Raw genomic sequence first — 20,656 nt, forward strand, 5'->3', positions numbered from 1 at the left:
GGAGGTGAGACAGGCCCCCTTGCTCCTGGACTTCCGTAAAAAGCTGAACACCTAGCTCTGCCATCTTGCTTGGGGCGGGAAGGGGAGTACTCATCCTTGGGGATGGCTGGTTCCCTAAAATGGCCCTCATATATACACGAACTGAATTAGAATTTTCATTGCCATCTGGATTTTATTTTATATTTATATTTATATCTTGTATTTATATTTTATGTATTATTTATGGTTTTTATTGTATTTTAAATCTTTTACTTTTACTGTAAACCGCCCAGAGTCCCTCCTCTTGGGGGAGATGGGCAGTGGCAAAATTTGATTGATGAATAAATAAATAAATAAAGCGTTGTGCTTACTTAACAGTTAAGCATTTCTTGCAATTTTTGCTGACTTACATACTTTAAATATGTCTAGTACCCCAGTTCCTACCTGCTGCTTTTACTTTTCCTCTCCTCTCTTGTGTAAATTGCTCAGCCACCTTTATCCCGTTCCCCTTTCCCCACTGTAATATTGTTACTGAATTGTACCTATATCTGGTTATTGTCTGTAATAAGGCATTTGATATGATTTGATCTTGCAGTGCTTTGTCATCTTCATCAAGCAGCTTTTACTGTCAACCTGCTGTACCTAAGAAGCCCTTTTTTAAAAAAAAATCAGTTTATTTTTAAAGCATCCACTAACTATAGTTCATTCTGAGCTTTCTTTTGCTCACATCAGTCCTTCCTTTGTGACCTGGTCCTCTTTCCATTTCCTGTATGTATCCTTGTTTGTTCTGAGATCTTCCCTAAGCTTTCTGTGGCTATTTTTCTCTGCCTTCCATTTTTTGTCTTATTAGAATTGTTCGCAATCATGCTTTTAGCTGCTGCTTCTTTAGGAACTCCCACCTGTTTTGAGCTTATAGTCTTGCTGTTACAGTACAGTGTGATGAAATGATATTTCTTCAGATTCAATTAATTGTAAATGATCAACCTAGCTGTTGTTGGTGGTGATGGTAGGAATCATTGGTGGTGGTAGGAATTAGAAGGCCCTCTAACTGCTTACTCAGAGCAGGATCATGTAGGTGATGATCATATGCATTTAAGGCTCCAGCATAATGTGTTTGTGTGTGTGTGTATATATGTGTGTATGTATATATGTAGGTTTATATGCTAGCTGAACTATATAAACCTTAAACAAATTGAGAAACCCACTTTACTTCTGTGCTTTAGAGTTACCAGGCTGAGTCAACCTTCCCACTGTTTTTGTTTTTCGATCCTGCAGCAATGTTGTCTCTTCTGCAACTCAAGTTTCATCTCTTTTCTGGGCTTTCAGCATTTGGAGGTGTCCCATGAGATCTTCATTCATATAAACAGTGGGTTCCCTCTCTGCAATGGGGAAGCAGGTCAGGGAGAGGACAAACTTCCCTTCCTATTAAAACCATAGACTCCGGATGACCTGTAAACGATGGGACCATTGAGACTTTTGTTAGTACCATGCAGACAGCCTCCCTTCAAGCTTCAGCAAAAGGAGAAGGTGCTCATGGACAGAAGAGCAAAATGAACAAAGGATGGGGCACTTGGTGGCTCCTTAGCTCAACTTGTCAGATTGTTCTTTGGAAGGGGGAAGAGATTTGGGGAGGGAAGTAGGAAGATTCTTGGCTAAGTTTACCCTGCTGCCTTTAGAGGGAGATGGATATGTCTGTGTTTCCTGTTCTGTGTCCTAAAATTTTGATCTTTATTTCATACTGCCCTAATTATTAAAACTAGCAAGCTGCATAAACCATAACAACCTCCCAACAAAAATGCCACCAATCACCAAGATACTTATTTCAGAACAAGTATTGTTGGCCAGAAATAATCTCTATTCTTAGATATGGCAAGACCAGCTCATCCTATTAACATGCATGTTACATTGCATCATACTCAAAATACAGGGTTCTTCAGAGTGGCATCACCAATATGATGGGCCCTCCCCTATGAAACACTTGGCTAGGAGTAGGAATAAGGTGAGATTTGTGGGTTCACCTTCCTGCTTTTGGGTGTAGGAGTTTTGTTTTTGTTTTGGTGGTGCTGGTGGTTTTACATTCTAATCCAACCAGGAATTTAATTTTTATGAAAAGCAAGGTATAAAATAGAAATAATAAATATCAGAAACTGGGACCTCAGATTATCTGGTTTTAAATAATCCTACAAGACACTGAAAAAATTACAAAATCAGATACATGTTTAGCAGAAAGCAAGTCTAAATACTATGGGATTTACTTCTGTATCTGTGGTTTAATTATGATTTAATGAATAACCCCAATCAGGTTTATACCGCATGACAAGTTATTAGTCATGATTTTCCAGTAATGACCGGGTTATGTAATGACACACTAAACCAAAACCAAACAAAATTATGGCCAATATTTTGTCCACAGAGTTGTATCTACCTGTTTGAAAGCTGGGACTGTCATTTGCAACAGTTACCCTTTTCTTTCTCAGTACTTCTTGGCATCTTCAATTTAAATGAAAATATAATAGATTATTTTGATTTTGTCTCCCATCAGTGAAATTTTATATTTTATAGTGGATTTGAAAAAGCTCCAGTTTGCAGTCCTTTGCACATTTGATGACACATCTCTTTGAAGTCAGTGATACTTATTTAAGACAGAATTCTGTAAATAATTGCTTCAGAATAAGGCATGTAGAGGTTGTACTTCTGAGCAACTTCCAAATCAGCTTTGAATTTTAGTTGGTGATTTGACCTTCTCCTCAAGAACCTGCCTGTTTTTATCCCCCTTTCTGTCTCCAGAAATGTCCACACACATGCATAGAGATTTTTAGCTTTGCTCAGTCACTTATATGCCTCCACCTCATGGAGCTATTTACCCCAGCTTGGGCTAGGGTGAAACATTCACAAGCAGTTAACAAATACTTGAGCCTCAGGCTCCTTTGCTCAAATAGCTGTTCTCCATTTGAATAGAAACCTGGAAGCCATGGAGGTCAAGTACTGTGGAATGGAAGTGGCGGGCCAAGGTCTGGGGCTGAAGGAAGAAAGCCATTTGCCTGCTTTTGTTAGGTGGCTTTCCTGAGGGAGATAACAAGATAAAAGGTAAACCAGAGAAGATGGCATCTAGGCTTGCTGGCTAGGGTTTTGTTTTGTTTTGCTCTTTGTGCTGGGCCTCCATTTGCAGTTGCAAGATAGGTGGTAAAAATTCAGCTGCCAGGACAGTCTTCACCTGTTTAGTTTCTATATGTTTGTCTTATGTTTGCTTCTGTTTTTCTTCCTATTGCCTTCACAGTATTGAAATTAGCTTTTTTTCATTCTGGTGCCCTTTGGACATTTCAGACTGCTACACCCATCACTGCAGCCATCACAAGCATGCATGTCATGGTAAGTTATTTATTTTTATGCAGTTTGCTATAAAATAAATTATCAAATTGTCCTACTTTGGACACATTAGGCAAAGACCTAGCTCTCTAGAGAAGGCTCTAATGCCAGGAAAGGTGGAAGGAAAGAGAAGAAGGGGACGACCAGCAGCAAGGTGGATGGACTCAGTTGCAGTGGCGATGGGCGCATCATTCGGAATCCTAAAAGAACAGGTTAGGGACAGATTGTCATGGAGAAAAATCTATGTAGTTACTAAGAGTCGACACCGACTTGATGGCACATAATGAAAAGAAAAGTTTATAAAGCCTGTCCCACTCAGCATAGACTCTGGGTAGCATACCATTAAAACCAATACTATATCTAAAAAACTGATAAAATAGTATGACATGGAGCTAAACATAACAGGGAGAGCAGCATGACATGACCAAGGCAGACCACATACCAAATGGGCACAATGCCAGTATATACCAAAGCTTGGGGAAAGCTGTCCCATCAGATGACATTGCTTAACAAAGGGGACTGAAATATACCTGCTCTGTCAGATCTTACGGGGTGGACAGAAATAATGGAAGAAGGGTGGTCTCAGATAGCCAGGCCCTATGCCGTGAAGGGCTGTATAGGCGATAAGCAGCGCCTTACATTGCATTTGGAAGCTTAAAGCTAGCAACCACTGCAGTTAGCATAGTAGAGGTGTTACATGGGTGTACCAAGGTGTGCCCATAACTGCTTGCATGCTACATTCTGGACCAGAATATGGAATCGGTTTGTTACTGCCTTCTTCCAGGATGTAGCAAACCATAGCAATTAAAAAATACTTCCAAAGTGTTTCACATGTATTCAGATGTAATGTGTGAATACAGTCCACTACTCAGTGCTGCTGTGTAATGATGATTTCCTTTGGCTGTAAACCATGTGAAAAGGGGTGATTTCCAACCTACTTTGACACTTGGCGTGCCATTCTAACATAAGGCATTGGCTACCAGGAATGTGTATCAGTTGCAATATGAACCTGTAGCTGGTGATCTTTGGAAATTAGAAAAAGTACTTTGAAAGCTACAATGAAGTTTTGCAGCTGACTTTTGCAGATAGCATACTTGCCACGTTTTCCCTGCAACCTATCACACCGGAATGCTGGTTGTATTGGCCAAAGCCCTGTTCATGTATGTCAGTTAATAGGCCCAGTAGGTCAGTATTGTTTTTTGCCTGATGGTTTGGCGTTGATCCTTGCTTATCTGAATATGGGCTGGTGTTGTTTTCAGGAGGCAAACCCCACACTTCTAGTGCTGATGATGTTACCTAGTCAGGTAATGAAATGTCTGCAAGCAAACCACCAAGCTCAGAGAGCACCAAGGACTCCACAGTTCAACCCTGAGCTACATACTGTATATTTTCTTCTATTATCTCTGTGTGTCTATTGATAGCTGATTTGTCTGAATGCCAAGCAGAATTCAGTTAGTAAACAATACTCTAATCAAGGAATCACCAAGGAGGAAACTACACCCCCACCAAAACTGGCAGGGCAAGCTACTGCATATAAACAGGCAGCAAACCCCACTGATGATGTTACCTAGTCGGGGAATGAAACGTCTGCAAGCAAACAACCAAGCTCAGAGAGCACCCAGAACTCTACAGTTCAACCCTGAGCTACAGATATTCTCTTCTATTGAGACAGATGATAGGCAAGGAGGGTGTCATAACAGGCAGTCATCAGATATGAGCATCCCAGAGCTTGATTTGTTCATTGTGCATCCCATTGACTCATCCTGTGATGCACAATTTCAGCCCTTGGTAAGGAACAGCATTGCAAGTGTTAAGTCTGGTATTTTTCTTCAGCGTGAGTGCCACCAGGAGAGAACTGCAGCCTTCAGGATTATTGTCCTGTGGGATGATATGAGTAGTCTATCCCTCCCTGGATTGTGGGGACCAGTGGCCCATCCTCCTCCCACTGTGGTCATTTTTGCTGATATGCCACTGTTTCTTCCTCCTTAGGTGCTCCTGCTTGCTGCCCTCTCAGTTGTCACCAGATGATGTTTGCACAGATGGCGCACGTAATGTCCAGCTAGGTGCCAGATGATGTGAGTCAATATCTCTGAATGTTGTCATCTTGTGGGAGGGTCTTGCCTCCCACCTGACTGCTCCCACTCGTGTGCCACTCGTCCTTTCCTCCTAGGCGCTGCTGCTGGCTGCCTGCTGCTGCTCCTTTCTGTGCAAGATCAACTGGGATGCACTTCTTTGCACATTGCATATCTGTATGGGTACAGGAGCCACAGCTGATAGACTCTCCACACTTACGTTGGTCATAATAATTGTACCTTATGTGTGGTTGATTCTTCTTAGGTGCTGCTGCTGCTGCTGTTCAAAGAAGGCACTCATCCCTGGTTGCTGCTCGCCCCTGTTTCCAGCAAGGTTTGGACACCCAATTCCCTACTATGTTGATATAAGTTGGTGTCAGCCCTGCTGGCATTGTTTGCAGCGGAAGGAGCTGAAGCTTTGTCTGCAACTACAATGAAAATCCTACCCCTATTTTGCTGTCTTTTCCACCAGGTGCTGCTCAGCACATAAGGCATGAGGCCTAGCCACAGGCTCACAGTGTTGCCTTGATGACTGACAGAATCCAAGTGCAGCCGTTGAACCTGTGCTGATCCTTGCCCCTTCACAAGTCGAAATGGCTGATAGGTACAGCATGTATACATGTGTGAACATTATTACCTATTAGCCTTTCGATGATGTTCCCTGCCCACTCATTTTATCTTCACTGTTTTCATGTGTGTACTACTGGTCTGCATCTAGTTTTGTATGAGCCTCTGGGTTGATTTTTAGATGGCAAGGTTTTGCTTGGCTCTGGATGCCAAGAAAATAAATTGATATGCCATATCTCTTAGGAAATATAAACAGAACTTCAGATAGTGAGCTTCAGTGTGCTGCTGGAATTGTAAATGGCCCTGTGGTTCATGCCAAGGCAACTCCACTTTCAGGACAGATGGATTGTTGCAAGCAGCGTGAGCAGAAAAAAGGTTGCTTCTGTCCCAGGCCAGCACCAGGAAGAGTGAATTCTCTGGGCCTCAGTTGGGAATATTTGGCACTGTTTTTCTTCCATAGGTTTTGTTTGAGCTGCATGTCCAGGAGATGAACTCCAAAGTAGAGGGTTAGTGCTGTTGGTGGTGGTGGGTGGCAGTAATGAAGACCATCGTTCCATATTGGTTAAATGGTCAGACATATAGCTGTGGTGACTTGCACTACCATCACATGAGCAGGTGGGAGAGCATTCAGAACAGCAGGTGTGAGAGTAAGTACTGTGAATGCTGTTCAGCTACCTTCCCTTTGCTACCTCTCTTGCTGCAACTATAATCAGGATCCCCACTCACTTCACTCACATCACAATGCTTCTTTCCTTCTGGGTGCTGCTCGGTCCATGACTGGAGGGTCAGCCATAGACTGACAGAGTTGCCTTGGTGATAAACAGTATCCTAATGCACCCTTTGAACCTGGGTCATTTCTTGACCACTTACTTACCTGACCTACAGTGTCTGTTTTGCTGAAGGGCCACATTGTACAGCTGAATAACCCTCTCCCACTCAGTGATGTTCCTGATCCTAGGTGCAGGTTAGTGGGGCTGATGATGTGACTGTTGTGTGACCTGAAGTCAGTGAGTATGGAAAAGCACAACTCAGACAGGAAGAGCTACTCCCCAGGAGAGCAGAAAAACTAAAGAAGACCAGGAGGTTGTAAGCAAGGCAGTATCCAATTGGCAAGTGGCAACAATGGGAACCCAGATGAACAGTGGTTTCAGACATGTGTCACTGTTCTGCTGTGAGCTACTGTAATGCCTGCCACCGCTGTTCGTCACACATTGCTGGCAGTAGAGGACAACAAGCCAACAGGAGGGGTCAGAGAGGGGAGTCGGAGTGGCTCATGGATGTAATGTGTATAAATATGTCAACATTGTTCTCTGTGAGTGCTTTGCCATCCTGCTCCACACTCTTCATCTTTATTGCTTTCTGTCTTGCATGCATTTAGTGCAACTTGTCTGTACCTGGTTTTGTATGAGTGTTGCAGGCAATGTGTGCAGGAGTGAGGTTATTTCTGTCCCAGGCCAGTACTAGGAAGAGTGAGTTGTCCTGACTTCCTCATCTGGAAGTATTTGGCATTGTTTCCTTTTCTTGTTTAAGGATCTTGTTTAAGGATGAGCTCAGATGACAGGTTGCAAGGGAACAAGGTAGTCCTAAGAATGATGGTGGCATGCCAATTTGCCATTATAAAATGGTTAAGCATTAGTAGAGAAGGTTGTCCTCCAGTTTCTCTTTTTCTTAATCTAGTTCCCTAATCTATGTGGCTATTTAGGCTATTTGCACTTCCTGTCCAGAGGTCATTCCTTTTAGATCGTGAATTTCTTTAGTCAAATTTACCAAGATGTGATTCTGAGTCTGTGCTGTGGCACAAAGCTGACTGGGCATCCAGCATGTTGTCTGCGTTGCTGTGCTCTGAACCTGAGTTTCTAATTCTTTTAGGCATTTAACCAACCGTTCATTAGGCTTGCTATCCCACTGTTCTATGTCTTTCCCCTCCTTTTAAGCCTCCATTTGACTAGATATTTCTTGACTCATTGATTGCATAGTGCTCAAAACATTTCAAAGTGTGTATTTTTACCTTGAAGACCTTGCCTGGAGTTTCCAATCTATGCATTAGCCCTTGCCCAGAATCTATCAATGACGCCTTTTGGTCAGGGTTTTCAGTATTTGGCCTTGGTGGTCATGCAGGACATAATTGGGTATGGTTAGAATAGCGGTACTCTGCACCCTAGTTTTTAACTGGTGCGGTTGCGTTGAACACAATTTGCCTCAACTAGTTCCAACTATGTCAGTTTATATTGCAAGTGCTGTATGGGTTTGTTATCCCAGAAAGCCATATTCTCTTCTCAGTTTTTCAATTCTTTTGACTCAGCCATCGTTCTAGGCAAATCTCTCACATATCTAACCCTGGAGTTGACTACTTTCAATCCTGTCACAATCCTAGCTGCAGTGGTTCTATCTAGAAACTACATTGGATTTTAACCTGGCAGCTGCCACACTGTGATTGGCTGGAGCCAATCAGCTTTAATTGCTGATTAGTTGCTATAGGCTGACAAATGTGCGTAAGTGTTTGCATGACATTAAGATTGCCATTGGCAGCAATGCATTCAGACATTCCAGGAAAATCACTTGAAATCCATGGGTGGTCCCTTAAATAAACTTTCTCAGTTCATATCAATTTAAATAACTAGAAATTTTGTCCCTTATTTATTTAATAAAACAACAGAAGGAAACAAATAGGTAAAGAAAAAAAACAACACAACAACAAACATACAGTATATAGTATATAAGGGCTCTTTATACATGTGTATGTGTATATGAAATTTTGCACAACAGTTTCAGTAAAGGATGAATATATTTCATTGCAATCATTCATACAAAATCTATATTTGTAAGCAACTTATCCATAAATTGCAAGGAACATCAGGCCTTCAATCCACTGAGTAATTGGGTCCTTAAATTTAATTTTCTAATGTTGCAGGACAAGTCTCTTAGCAATAAGAATGTCTTGGTGGATCCATTTTTGTTGTCCAACCATCAGTTTCCATATAATAGGTAAGTAGTTCAAAAGAATGTAGACAAACACAAATGTTAAACCTTGTATCAAAGTCAATTACTACTTCCCAAACCGTAATAACTTTTTGGGGGTACTTTCAAGTCAGTCTTGACTCCTAGTGATAGGTCCATGCAATTTTCTTGGAAATGTACTAGGAAATGCTTTGTCTTTATATTCTTTTGGAATTTTTTCAACTACCTGGTCTAGGGCTGAGAGAGAAAGACTGGCCTGAAGTCAGCTGGCTTCCATGCCTAAGACAGGAGTAGAATGTGGGTCTCCCAGTTCCTAGATCTGCGCCTTAAATATTGTACCAAACTGGCTCTTGATAAGAGGACATGGCAAAAATCGTTTTAATAAACTTTAGGACATGGCAATTTTTTTTTTAATAAAGCAGTATTCTCATTGCCATACCAACAACCTGATGATTTACTCATTCCTTTTCTGTACCAATTGCAATGGGGTGTTATAGTAAAGGTAAAGGTTTCCCTTGACATTAAGTCCAGTCGTGTCCGACTCTAGGGGGCGGTGCTCATCTCCGTTTCAAAGCCGAAGAGCCGGCGTTTGTCTGTAGACACTTCCATGGTCATGTGGCCGGCATGACTGCATGGAACGCCGTTACCTGCCCGCTGAAGCGGTACCTATTGATCTACTCACATTTGCATGTTTTCGAACTGCTAGGTTGGCAGGAGCTGGGACTAGCAACGGGAGCTCACCCCGCCACGCGGATTTGAACCGCTGACCTTCCGGTCGGCAAGCTCAGCAGCTCAGTGGTTTAACCCGCAGTGCCACCGCGTCCCTTTTAATAAGGTGTTATAAATCTGAAATACAATTTTTCATTCAATAAGATGTAATCTAAGATCTGTTTGCATTTTTGATACTGACTAATATTAGGACACTTTCCCATTATATAGAGAAAATGAAGATCTTGAATCCCTTATTCTTTAAAATATCAAAATGATTTATCAATAACAGGTATATATAAAGACTAATTGTGGATTTGTTGCCTGGTTGGATTTAGTGATTATTTGAATGAATTGTCTTTGCAGCTGAAAATGCCACCAGTCCAAACTGAGGTGTCAATAAACGTTGTATTTGTGAATATTCCCAGTGGGTGGCAATGAATACATGAAATGTATCTTTTGGGATAGAAAATGATACTCATCATTATCATCCTTTTTTGTTTTTTGTTGCCTGAGTCAGTCTTGAGTTTTGGCAACTAGAAGGACAGGTCTATGCATTTGGGGCAACATTTCAGAAGTGGTTTGCCAGTATCACCTTCTTGGATACTTTTTTTAACTTCCCAGTCTAGGGCAGAGATTGAATGACTGGCCCAAAGTCGCCAATTGGCTTCTGTGTCCAAGGGAGGCCTCCCCATTTCTAGCCCATCACCTTTAACTACTTGCTAATCTGAAACTCAATTATCCAGTAGTTGATTGAAAATAAAAATCCCAGCATCCATCCACCTCTATCCATCCAGATAAGCCATTTTTAAAATTAGTTTTAATGTCTAGATCAATTTTGTATGAGAGAAAGGGATTAGAATGCAGTTTTCAGAAATAATACACCATAACCTTCAAAGCAATATGATAGGAACAGTTGATATGTTTTGAACCCCAAACAGTTTAATTATCTAAAGATGCTGCATATGATTATTCTGAAAGGGTCCAGGAAGGAGAATTTATACTAAGTTGAAGGTCAAAAGGTAATGATATACAGTAATTTAAGATTTGGAAAACCAAAGCTGCCATCTTTAATTGACAATTGGGAGATGACCAATGCCTGAAGCTAGAGGAGGGGGAGTTCTCCTGCATCTCTTAGCAGCTTTTTAATAATATCTACTATAGTATCCTTCTGGACAGTCTGGCTGTTTTGTGGTGATTCTGGTCCTTCCTGCTGGAATGTGTCTAAAGAGTGATGCTGGGGGGGAACTACTCTTTGACCCCAGTGGGATCTATTTGGTCACCTATATTACTCAGTATCTACACAGGGAGGTCATTTTCAGGGGGTGCTATCAACATGCTGATGACACCCTGCTCCTTACTGTCTAATTCCATGGAAATTATCTGTGCCCTTAAGTGGTACTTAATCTCGATAATGGGCTGGATGAGAGAGAGAAAGCTGAAATTAAATCCAGAAAGGAAGGAAGTGCTGTTGGTAAGGACAAAGTTGGACTGGAATTGATGTGAAGTTTATTCTGGATGGGGTTATACTCCCCCAGAAGGTTTGTGATAGATATGCAAGAAGTATGTATGTATCAACTGTGACTCTTCCTGAGCTGGCTGGATTTAGGAACAGTTATCCATGCCTTGATTAAAACCCTTCTTAACTATTGTACTGTGTGTGGAGCTACCCTTGAAAAGAGTCTGGAAATTGCAGTTGGTGCAAAATGTAGTGGCTAGACTTGTGACCAGTGCAAGGTATAGGGATCATATGATGCCTATACTGAAAGATCTGCACTGCACTGTTCGCCTTCTGGACACAATTCAAGGAGATGGTGCTGGTCTTTAAAGCTCTAAATGGCTTAGGACCTGACTATCTGTGGAACCACGTTTTCCATTGTGAGCTTGCCCAGTTATTTATGTCAGTAGAAGTCCCTCTGAAAGTCTTCCAGAGACCTTGGTCCAAAGAACATATGTACTCTGCGATATATGAATTTCACCTTCCAGGGTCAATGATCTCCATATTTACTTTTCTCCTTCTCTGTTAAGCAATATGCATCCACAAATCAACTCAAAGCATGATAACGTGGTACATGGGAAGGCACCTTTTCCTGTGTGGCTTCCAAGCTGTGCAATGCATTCATAGGGAGATGTGTTTGGCCCCCACTTTCAACAATCTTTAGGAAGATGGCAAAAACACATCCCTTCTACCAAGTTTGTACTTATTAATTTATTTCTATGTTTGACCTTAATGTTGATTTGAACTGAATTAATGTTTTTGTTTTTGTTTCTATTATTTTCATATTGTTTGTTGAGGAACCAGAAAGAAAGGGAGAAATTAGTTGATGACAACGATGATGACGAGATTTTTTTTCTACAGTTTTGGTATATTGCACAGTTTATTTCATTTCATAACAACTGTTTTTTTTCTATCCCCTGCTTCCTGGTGTTTGTAACCTATTCTATCTCCAAAGGAAAATGTGCCCCCATCCTAACTTTAGTCCAAAAACATTTGTAGCAACAAAACTGAAGACTTCCTCCATCCCCACTGTTGGTCCTCTTGATACTGATAGGTTTTCTGGTCATTGACCCACAGTGTCTTCCCCCTGTGTTTAATTGACCGTTCCAGCATATATAAAGTTCACTTTAGATCTGTGGTAAAACATATGTACACAGTGATCTACGTGTAGCAACTGAATGTAAACTTTAGAAAAAGTAAGCCTTCCTCTGTTAGTACATATTGTGAGGAAGGTCAGCTGCAGTGACTATGCTGAATTCTCCTACCCCTTGCCATTTTCTTTTCTTCCCACATTTGGCACCAAGCCAAACTATCTTGATAACAGTTGTCAGTGTCTCCAGATACTTGGACTAGTCTTTTCCAAGTGGTCATGCTGTCTGGGGCTAGTAGGTGATGGTTCAAATCATCCGTAAGCACTGGGTATTCACAGACCTTTTTTCAGCAAAGGATCGCCTTGTCGTGGTGCTGGAGCTTGAGCACCTCAATGATGCCATGAGCTAAACCGCGAAGGGCCACCCAAGACAGGAAGGTCATGACAGAGAGGTCAGACTAAATGTGATCCCTGGGGAAGGTAATGGCAACCCACCCCAGTATTCTTGCCGTGAAAACTAAATGGATCAGTACAACCAGAGATATGTCGGTATACCATCGGAAGATGAGACCCCCAGGTCAGAAGATGGTCAAAATGCTACTGGGGAGGAACAGAGGATGAGCTCAACTAGCCCCAGACATGATGACGCAGCTAGCTTAAAGCCGAAAGGACAGCTAGCGGCTGACGGTGCTGGTGGTGAACGGCGAATCCGATGTTCTAAGGATCAACACGCCATTGGAACCTGGAATGTAAGATCTATGAGCCAGGGCAAATTGGATGTGGTTATTGGTGAGCTGTCAAGATTAAAGATAGACATTTTGGGCGTCAGTGAACTGAAATGGACTGGAATGGGCCACTTCACATCAAATGACCACCAGATCTACTACTGTGGACAAGAGGACCACAGAAGAAATGGAGTAGCCTTCATAATTAATAGTCAAGTGGCTAAAGCAGTGCTTGGATACAATCCAAAAAACGATAGAATGATCTCAGTTCGAATTCAGGGCAAGCCATCTAACATCACAGTGATCCAAATATACGCCCCAACCACAGATGCTGAAGAAGCTGAAGTAGAGCAGTTCTATGAGGATCTGCAGCACCTACTGGACAACACGCCTAAAAGAGATGTTATTTTCATCACGGGAGACTGGAATGCTAAGGTGGGCAGTCAAATGACACCTGGAATTACAGGTAAGCATGGCCTGGGAGAACAAAACGAAGCAGGACATAGGCTGATAGAATTTTGCCAAGACAATTCGCTCTGCATAACAAACACTCTCTTCCAACAACCTAAGAGATGGCTTTATACATGGACTTCACCAGATGGACAACACCGAAATCAGATTGACTACATCCTTTGCAGCCAAAGGTGGCGGACATCTATACAGTCGGTAAAAACAAGACCTGGAGCTGAGTGTAGTTCAGATCATGAACTTCTTCTTGCACAATTTAGGATCAGACTCAAGAGATTAGGGAAGACCCACAGATCAGCTAGATATGAGCTCACTAATATTCCTAAGGAATATGCAGTGGAGGTGAAGAATAGATTTAAGGGACTGGACTTAGTAGATAGGGTCCCGGAAGAACTATGGACAGAGGTCCGCAACATTGTTGAGGAGGCGGCAACAAAATACATCCCAAAGAAAGAGAAAACCAAGAAGGCAAAATGGCTGTCTGCTGAGACACTAGAAGTAGCCCAAGAAAGAAGGAAAGCAAAAGGCAACAGTGATAGGGGGAGATATGCCCAATTACATGCAAAATTCCAGAGGTTAGCCAGAAGAGATAAGGAATTATTTTTAAACAAGCAATGAGCGGAAGTGGAAGAAAATAGAATATGAAGGACAAGAGACCTCTTCCAGAAAATTAGAAACATTGGAGGTAAATTCCAGGCCAAAATGGGTATGATCAAAAACAAAGATGGCAAGGACCTAACAGAAGAAGAAGAGATCAAGAAAAAGTGGCAAGAATATACAGAAGACCTGTATTGGAAGGATAACAATATCGGGGATAGCTTTGACGGTGTGGTCAGTGAGCTAGAGCCAGACATCCTGAAGAGTGAGGTTGAATGGGCCTAAGTTTGTTGTTGTTGTTTATTCGTTTAGTCGCTTCTGACTCTTCGTGACTTCATGGACCAGCCCACGCCAGAGTTTCCTGTCGGTCGGGGCCTTAAGAAGCATTGCTAATAACAAGGCAGCAGGAGACGATGGCATCCCAGCTGAACTGTTCAAAATCTTGCAAGATGATGCTGTCAAGGTAATGCATGCTATATGCCAGCAAATTTGGAAAACACAAGAATGGCCATCAGATTGGAAAAAATCAACCTATATCCCCATACCAAAAAAGGGGAACACTAAAGAATGTTCAAACTATCGAACAGTGGCACTCATTTCACATGCCAGTAAGGTAATGCTCAAGATCCTGCAAGGTAGACTTCAGCAGTTCATGGAGCGAGAATTGCCAGATGCACAAGCTGCCAGACTGCTCACTTGAGGGAACAATATTAAAGGCAAAACTGAAATACTTTGGCCACATTATGAGAAGACAGGACACCCTGGAGAAGATGCTGATGCTAGGGAGAGTGGAAGGCTCTTCGCGAAGCTCTGGCGTGGGCTGGTCCATGAAGTCACGAAGAGTCGGAAGCGACTAAAGAAATAAACAACAAACAGGGAATCTATTCTGAAGTTCTGAATGGTACAGATTTTGCACTTGAAGCTGCGAAGAACAGCTGCTGCAGCCTTGAAGCTGCGTGTTAATGGACAGCAGCCGAACAGTGCTGTTTAGATACTGTGTGTGCAGTTTTACTAATAAGTCAACATTAGTTAAGAAAACTCATCTGCAAAGCTGGCAATATGCAGTCCTCCAGATACGGCTGGACTGCAGTTCTCACAATTCCTTGGGCAGAACTAATGGAGTTGAGATTCAGCAATTTCTGTTATTCATTCCTGTTTCCTGTGATGCCCTGTTCCTGATTCTAATGGAGGGTCATGCTTCACTACATTCCTAAGCTTTAGAGACAAAGTTCTTGGTAACAGCTAGTCTATCTGTCTCTCTCAAAACCATGACAGTAATATCCCATGTCAGGAAATGATGGGAGTTGATTTGTGGATCCATATTACTTAATTATATCCAGAGAAGGAGAAAAGTAAATATGGGGATCATTGACCCTGGAAGGTAAAGTTCATGTATCGCAGAGTACATATGTTCTTTGGAACAGGGTCTCTGGAAGAGTATTTAAGTATCTGCACCAGGACTCCAGTGTTGGAGTGTGGATTTAACTTCTGCCGCCTGTGATAGGACAAGTCATGGGGACAGCCATCCTACTTTGGATCCTGGCTTTGCTGTCACAATCAGCTTTGGTCATTTCAGATCCGTAAGATTTCAGTTTTTTGTTTCTCTTTGCTCAGTCAGTTTCACGGGGGAATATGAGTGCAGATGCAGCCATAAGAGCAAGAACAGAGCTTTTGGTATATGTGAGCGACTTTAGTTCAGAATTCCCAAAGTGAAGTGGTGGTGGGTTTTAGAGGCAGGGTAAGCAATGTGGTGTCTAGGGCCATATCTGACTCTCTTCGACTCTGTTTCATTCTTTCACTCTTCACTCTGTTTCTGACTTTAAAAAAACTTAATGAATGAATAAATAGATAAATGTGAAGCAGGGAACTAGTCTCACTATCATCTTCATTTCCATGAATGCCTTACCCCACAGGTTGTTTGTAAGTTAAAAATAGTGGGTGAGGGCTTTTGTTTGGTCATATACCAGCATGCCTAGAAAAAAATGCAAGGGTATTATGGGTCAGTAGAGAGAGATCAAGGGAGCACGATGTATGTAGTGGGCAAGGCAAACGTCTTTAATTTGTCTTGCTCCCCTTGGCAGGCTGGTTTTTGGAACGAGCAGGCCTTTCCATGCAACCAACCACTTTATGAGTGCTGGAAATTCCATACATTCACTAGGCCTTTCCTATTCCGGAAATAGTACTCTGCTCAACAGGATGCAGCTTAATCCTATACATGGTTGCTTGGGAGAAATCCCATTAAACCAAACAGAACAAGCATGTTCAGGATTGCAGCCTTGTTTTCCTTGGGAAGAGAGCACTGGAGAGTTTTCACAAGTTGTTTAAACATTGCTCATTTTATACATGTATAGACAGAGCCTCAGTGAAGGGAGTAAGAACTTCTGGAGACAGAATTCCAAAAGTCACTCAGGCATCTTCCACATTTGGAGACATTTTCCAATCTCCCACCAATGAAAGAAAGAAAAAACCCAGATGGCAACAATATTGAGCACATCAGGGATATGGAACCTGTAGCTCTCCATGTGTTAGTGAGTTACAACTACATCAGGCTGTCTGGGCTGCTGGGAATTGAACCACTAAGATCCGGTTGACTGCAGGTTGCCTACTTCTCATATATATCTTAGGGCAATTCTATCCAGCGGCCTAAGCTGCTTGTCTCATTGCTTTTGTTGTTGTTTATTCATTCAGTCACTTCCGACTCTTCATGGACCAGCCCACGCCAGAGCTTCCTGTCGGTTGTCAACACCCCCAGCTCCCTCAGGGACGAGTCCGTCACCTCTAAATATCATCCATCCACCTTGCCCTTGGTCGGCCCCTCTTCCTTTTGCCTTCCACTCTCCCTAGCATCAGCATCTTCTCCAGGGTGTCCTGTCTTCTCATTATGTGGCCAAAGTATCTCAGTTTGGCCTTTAATATCATTCCCTCAAGTGAGCAGTCTGGCTTTATTTCCTGGAGGATGGACTGGTTTGATCTTCTTGCAGTCCAAGGCACTCTCAGAATTTTCCTCCAACACCACAGTTCCAAAGCATCGATCTTCCTTCTCTCAGCCTTCCTTATGGTCCAGCTCTCGCAGCCATATGTTACTACGGGGAACACCATTGCTTTAACTATGCAGACCTTTGTTGTCAGTGTGATGTCTCTGCTCTTAACTATTTTATTGAGATTTGTCATTGCTCTTCTTCCAAGGATTAAGCGTCTTCTGATTTCCTGACTGCCGTCAGCATCTGCAGTAATCTTCGCACCTAGAAATACAAAGTCTTTCACTGCTTCTACATTTTCTCCCTCTATTTGCCAGTTATCAATCAAGCTGGTTGCCATAATCTTGGTTTTTTTGAGGTTTAGCTGCAAGCCAGCTTTTGCACTTTCTTCTTTCACCTTCATCATAAGGCTCCTCAGTTCCTCTTCGCTTTCAGCCATCAAAGTGGTATCATCTGCATATCTGAGATTGTTAATGTTTCTTCCAGCGATTTTAACTCCAGCCTTGGATTCCTCAAGCCCAGCATGTCACATGATGTGTTCTGCGTACAAGTTGAATAGGTAGGGTGAGAGTATACAGCCCTGCCGTACTCCTTTCCCAATCTTAAACCAGTCTGTTGTTCCATGGTCTGTTCTTACTGTTGCTACTTGGTCGTTATACAGATTCTTCAGGAGGCATACAAGATGACTTGGTATCCCCATACCGCTAAGAACTTGCCACAATTTGTTATGGTCCACACAGTCAAAGGCTTTAGAATAGTCAATAAAACAGAAATAGATGTTTTTCTGAAACTCCCTGGCTTTTTCCATGATCCAGCGGATATTGGCAATTTGGTCTCTAGTTCCTCTGCCTTTTCTAAACCCAGCTTGTACATCTGGCAATTCTCGCTCCATGAACTGCTGAAGTCTACCTTGCAGGATCTTGAGCATTACCTTACTGGCATGTGAAATGAGTGCCACTGTTCGATAGTTTGAACATTCTTTAGTGTTCCCCTTTTTTGGTATGGGGATATAAGTTGATTTTTTCCAATCTGATGGCCATTCTTGTGTTTTCCAAATTTGCTGGCATATGGCATGCATTACCTTGACAGCATCATCTTGCAAGATTTTGAACAGTTCAGCTGGGATGCCGTTGTCTCCTGCTGCGTTGTTATTAGCAATGCTTCTCAAGGCCCATTCAACCTCGCTCTTCAGGATGTCTGGCTCTAGCTCACTTACCACACCGTCAAAGCTATCCCCGATATTGTTATCCTTCCTATACAGGTCTTCTGTATATGCTTGCCACCTTTTCTTGATCTCTTCTTCTTCTGTTAGGTCCTTGCCATCTTTGTTTTTGATCATACCCATTTTGGCCTGGAATTTACCTCCAATGTTTCTAATTTTCTGGAAGAGGTCTCTTGTCCTTCCTATTCTATTGTCTTCTTCCACTTCTGCACATTGCTTGTTTAAAAATAATTCCTTATCTCTTCTGGCTAACCTCTGGAATTTTGCATGTAATTGGGCATATCTCCCCCTATCACTGTTGCCTTTTGCTTTCCTTCTTTCTTGGGCTACTTCTAGTGTCTCAGCAGACAGCCATTTTGCCTTCTTGGTTTTCTCTTTCTTTGGGATGTATTTTGTTGCCGCCTCCTGAACAATGTTGCGGACTTCTGTCCATAGTTCTTCCGGGACCCTATCTACTAAGTCCAGTCCCTTAAATCTATTCTTCACCTCCACTGCATATTCCTTAGGAATATTAGTGAGCTCATATCTAGCTGATCTGTGGGTCTTCCCTAATCTCTTGAGTCTGATCCTAAATTGTGCAAGAAGAAGTTCGTGATCTGAACTACACTCAGCTCCAGGTCTTGTTTTTACCGACTGTATAGATGTCCGCCACCTTTGGCTGCAAAGGATGTAGTCAATCTGATCTCGGTGTTGTCCATCTGGTGAAGTCCATGTATAAAGCCGTCTCTTAGGTTGTTGGAAGAGAGTGTTTGTTATGCAGAGTGAGTTGTCTTGGCAAAATTCTATCAGCCTATGTCCTGCTTCGTTTTGTTCTCCCAGGCCATGCTTACCTGTAATTCCAGGTGTCATTTGACTGCCCACCTTAGCATTCCAGTCTCATTGCTGCTCCTACCAATTTAACAAATTCCTGCCTGGATTGCAGTTGGTTAACAACATGGCCTGGTTGGTGCTCAGTCTGGACTGAGGGTGGCCCTGCGCTTTCTCCTTGGCCCATGGCTTCCTGAGTGCAGGACCAGATGATGTCATCCTAGCTTATTACAGATCTAACCCCCCCATACCTGATTCGAAGCCTCACTTTAAACCGGATGTTTCCTCTCCTGAGCTGTCTTATATCCTTCCAAGCAGATGGCCTGTAGTGCTTGCTTCTGCTCTAGTGATAGCCCATCTTGGACTGGTTACAGTGCCTGGTGTACCCCCTCCCTCAAGTAGCTGGTTGCTGCCTTGGTCAGCTGTTTTGTCTTAGGCTGCTGTGTTGTCTGCTAGTCAACAGCTGCCATTTTATCATCTCACTGTTGATCCGACGATGGCTGTTAGATCAGTGAACTTTCCTTGCCCCGTGGCTTCCCATCTCCTCTGGAAGCTCCATCCAGCCCTCACATTTCTCAGTGGGCACCTTTTGGTTTTTGCCCAGGCTGTGTGAAGCATCCTCCCATTGCTTTCTCTCTTGTCTGTGGTATGCAATGGTACTTTTTTTAATTTTTAAATTGCAGTATAAATATATAAAGCTACAATATTTCAGCAAATGCTACTTTGCAGCAATGAAGGACTGATGGTTCAGGTTTGAAGCAAACTTTCTAAGTTTGAAGGTGGAACAAAAGATGAAGGAGAGGAGACTCCTCCTCCTCCTCCTCCTCCTGTAGCCAGTCAAAGCTTGGGATTTTGCTAGACTCAAGGGAAGCACAATAGACCAACTGCTCAGAAGTGTTTGAGGTGACTCAGGAAGGAAAATAATATTTCTGAAGTGGAGGCTGGAAACACAGGCAGGGGGTGGACTTGCACTACCCTGGAGGACATCATGGTTTCTGCACTCAGGAGTCCAAGAGAAAGTGCGGGTCTGGACTTACTCATGTTTCCCACTCTTTAAAAATACCAGTGTTATTTCACAAAGAGCAGTGCTGATAAATTAAGTTGACCAAAATAGGAGAAGGAACACTAGGGCTTTTTGTAGGCATCTGTGCAGTTGCACTTGCTTTCTGGCAAGCTGGACCAGCCAACAAATGTGTAACTGTGCTTGGCAGTCAGATTTGCACTAATGGGGGAATTGAGTTTTTTCAGTGACAAATATTTTAATGAGTTAGGTAAAAGTCTAATCAGTCAAAGACTAAGAATTGCTGAGAAAATAAGGAGAAAGGGGTATAACTTGATTTAAATTTGGCTGGAAGTATTAGCTTCTTGAACTCAAATAATCTGGAATGCCCCCGGGCCATGAGATAATCCCTTTCCCTTATCTTCCAGTCATTACATGGTGGTTTTCCCAGGCATACTTCATCATCCCAATATGGAAAAGTTTTGCATATTGCTACGCTCCCTCCAAGAGACTAACCACCTCTTGGTGACCTTGGAAACGAAGACTCAGAACCACACCTTGGCGGAGAAGGACGTGGAAGCACCAGGAACCTTCGAGTGTATCCGCTTCCAGGCAAGTTGC

At 42.5% G+C, this 20,656-nt stretch overlaps 1 long non-coding RNA gene across 1 annotated transcript; it reads left to right on the plus strand.

The window, feature by feature from the left end:
- Positions 1-15,497: 15,497 nt before the first annotated feature.
- LOC134491044 (uncharacterized) lies at positions 15,498-20,656 on the plus strand. The gene is made up of 2 exons (XR_010067273.1): positions 15,498-15,608; positions 20,464-20,656. It is a non-coding gene; the product is annotated as an uncharacterized LOC134491044 (long non-coding RNA).

Source organism: Candoia aspera, chromosome 2 (assembly GCF_035149785.1).
Source record: "Candoia aspera isolate rCanAsp1 chromosome 2, rCanAsp1.hap2, whole genome shotgun sequence".
NCBI lineage: Eukaryota > Metazoa > Chordata > Lepidosauria > Squamata > Boidae > Candoia > Candoia aspera.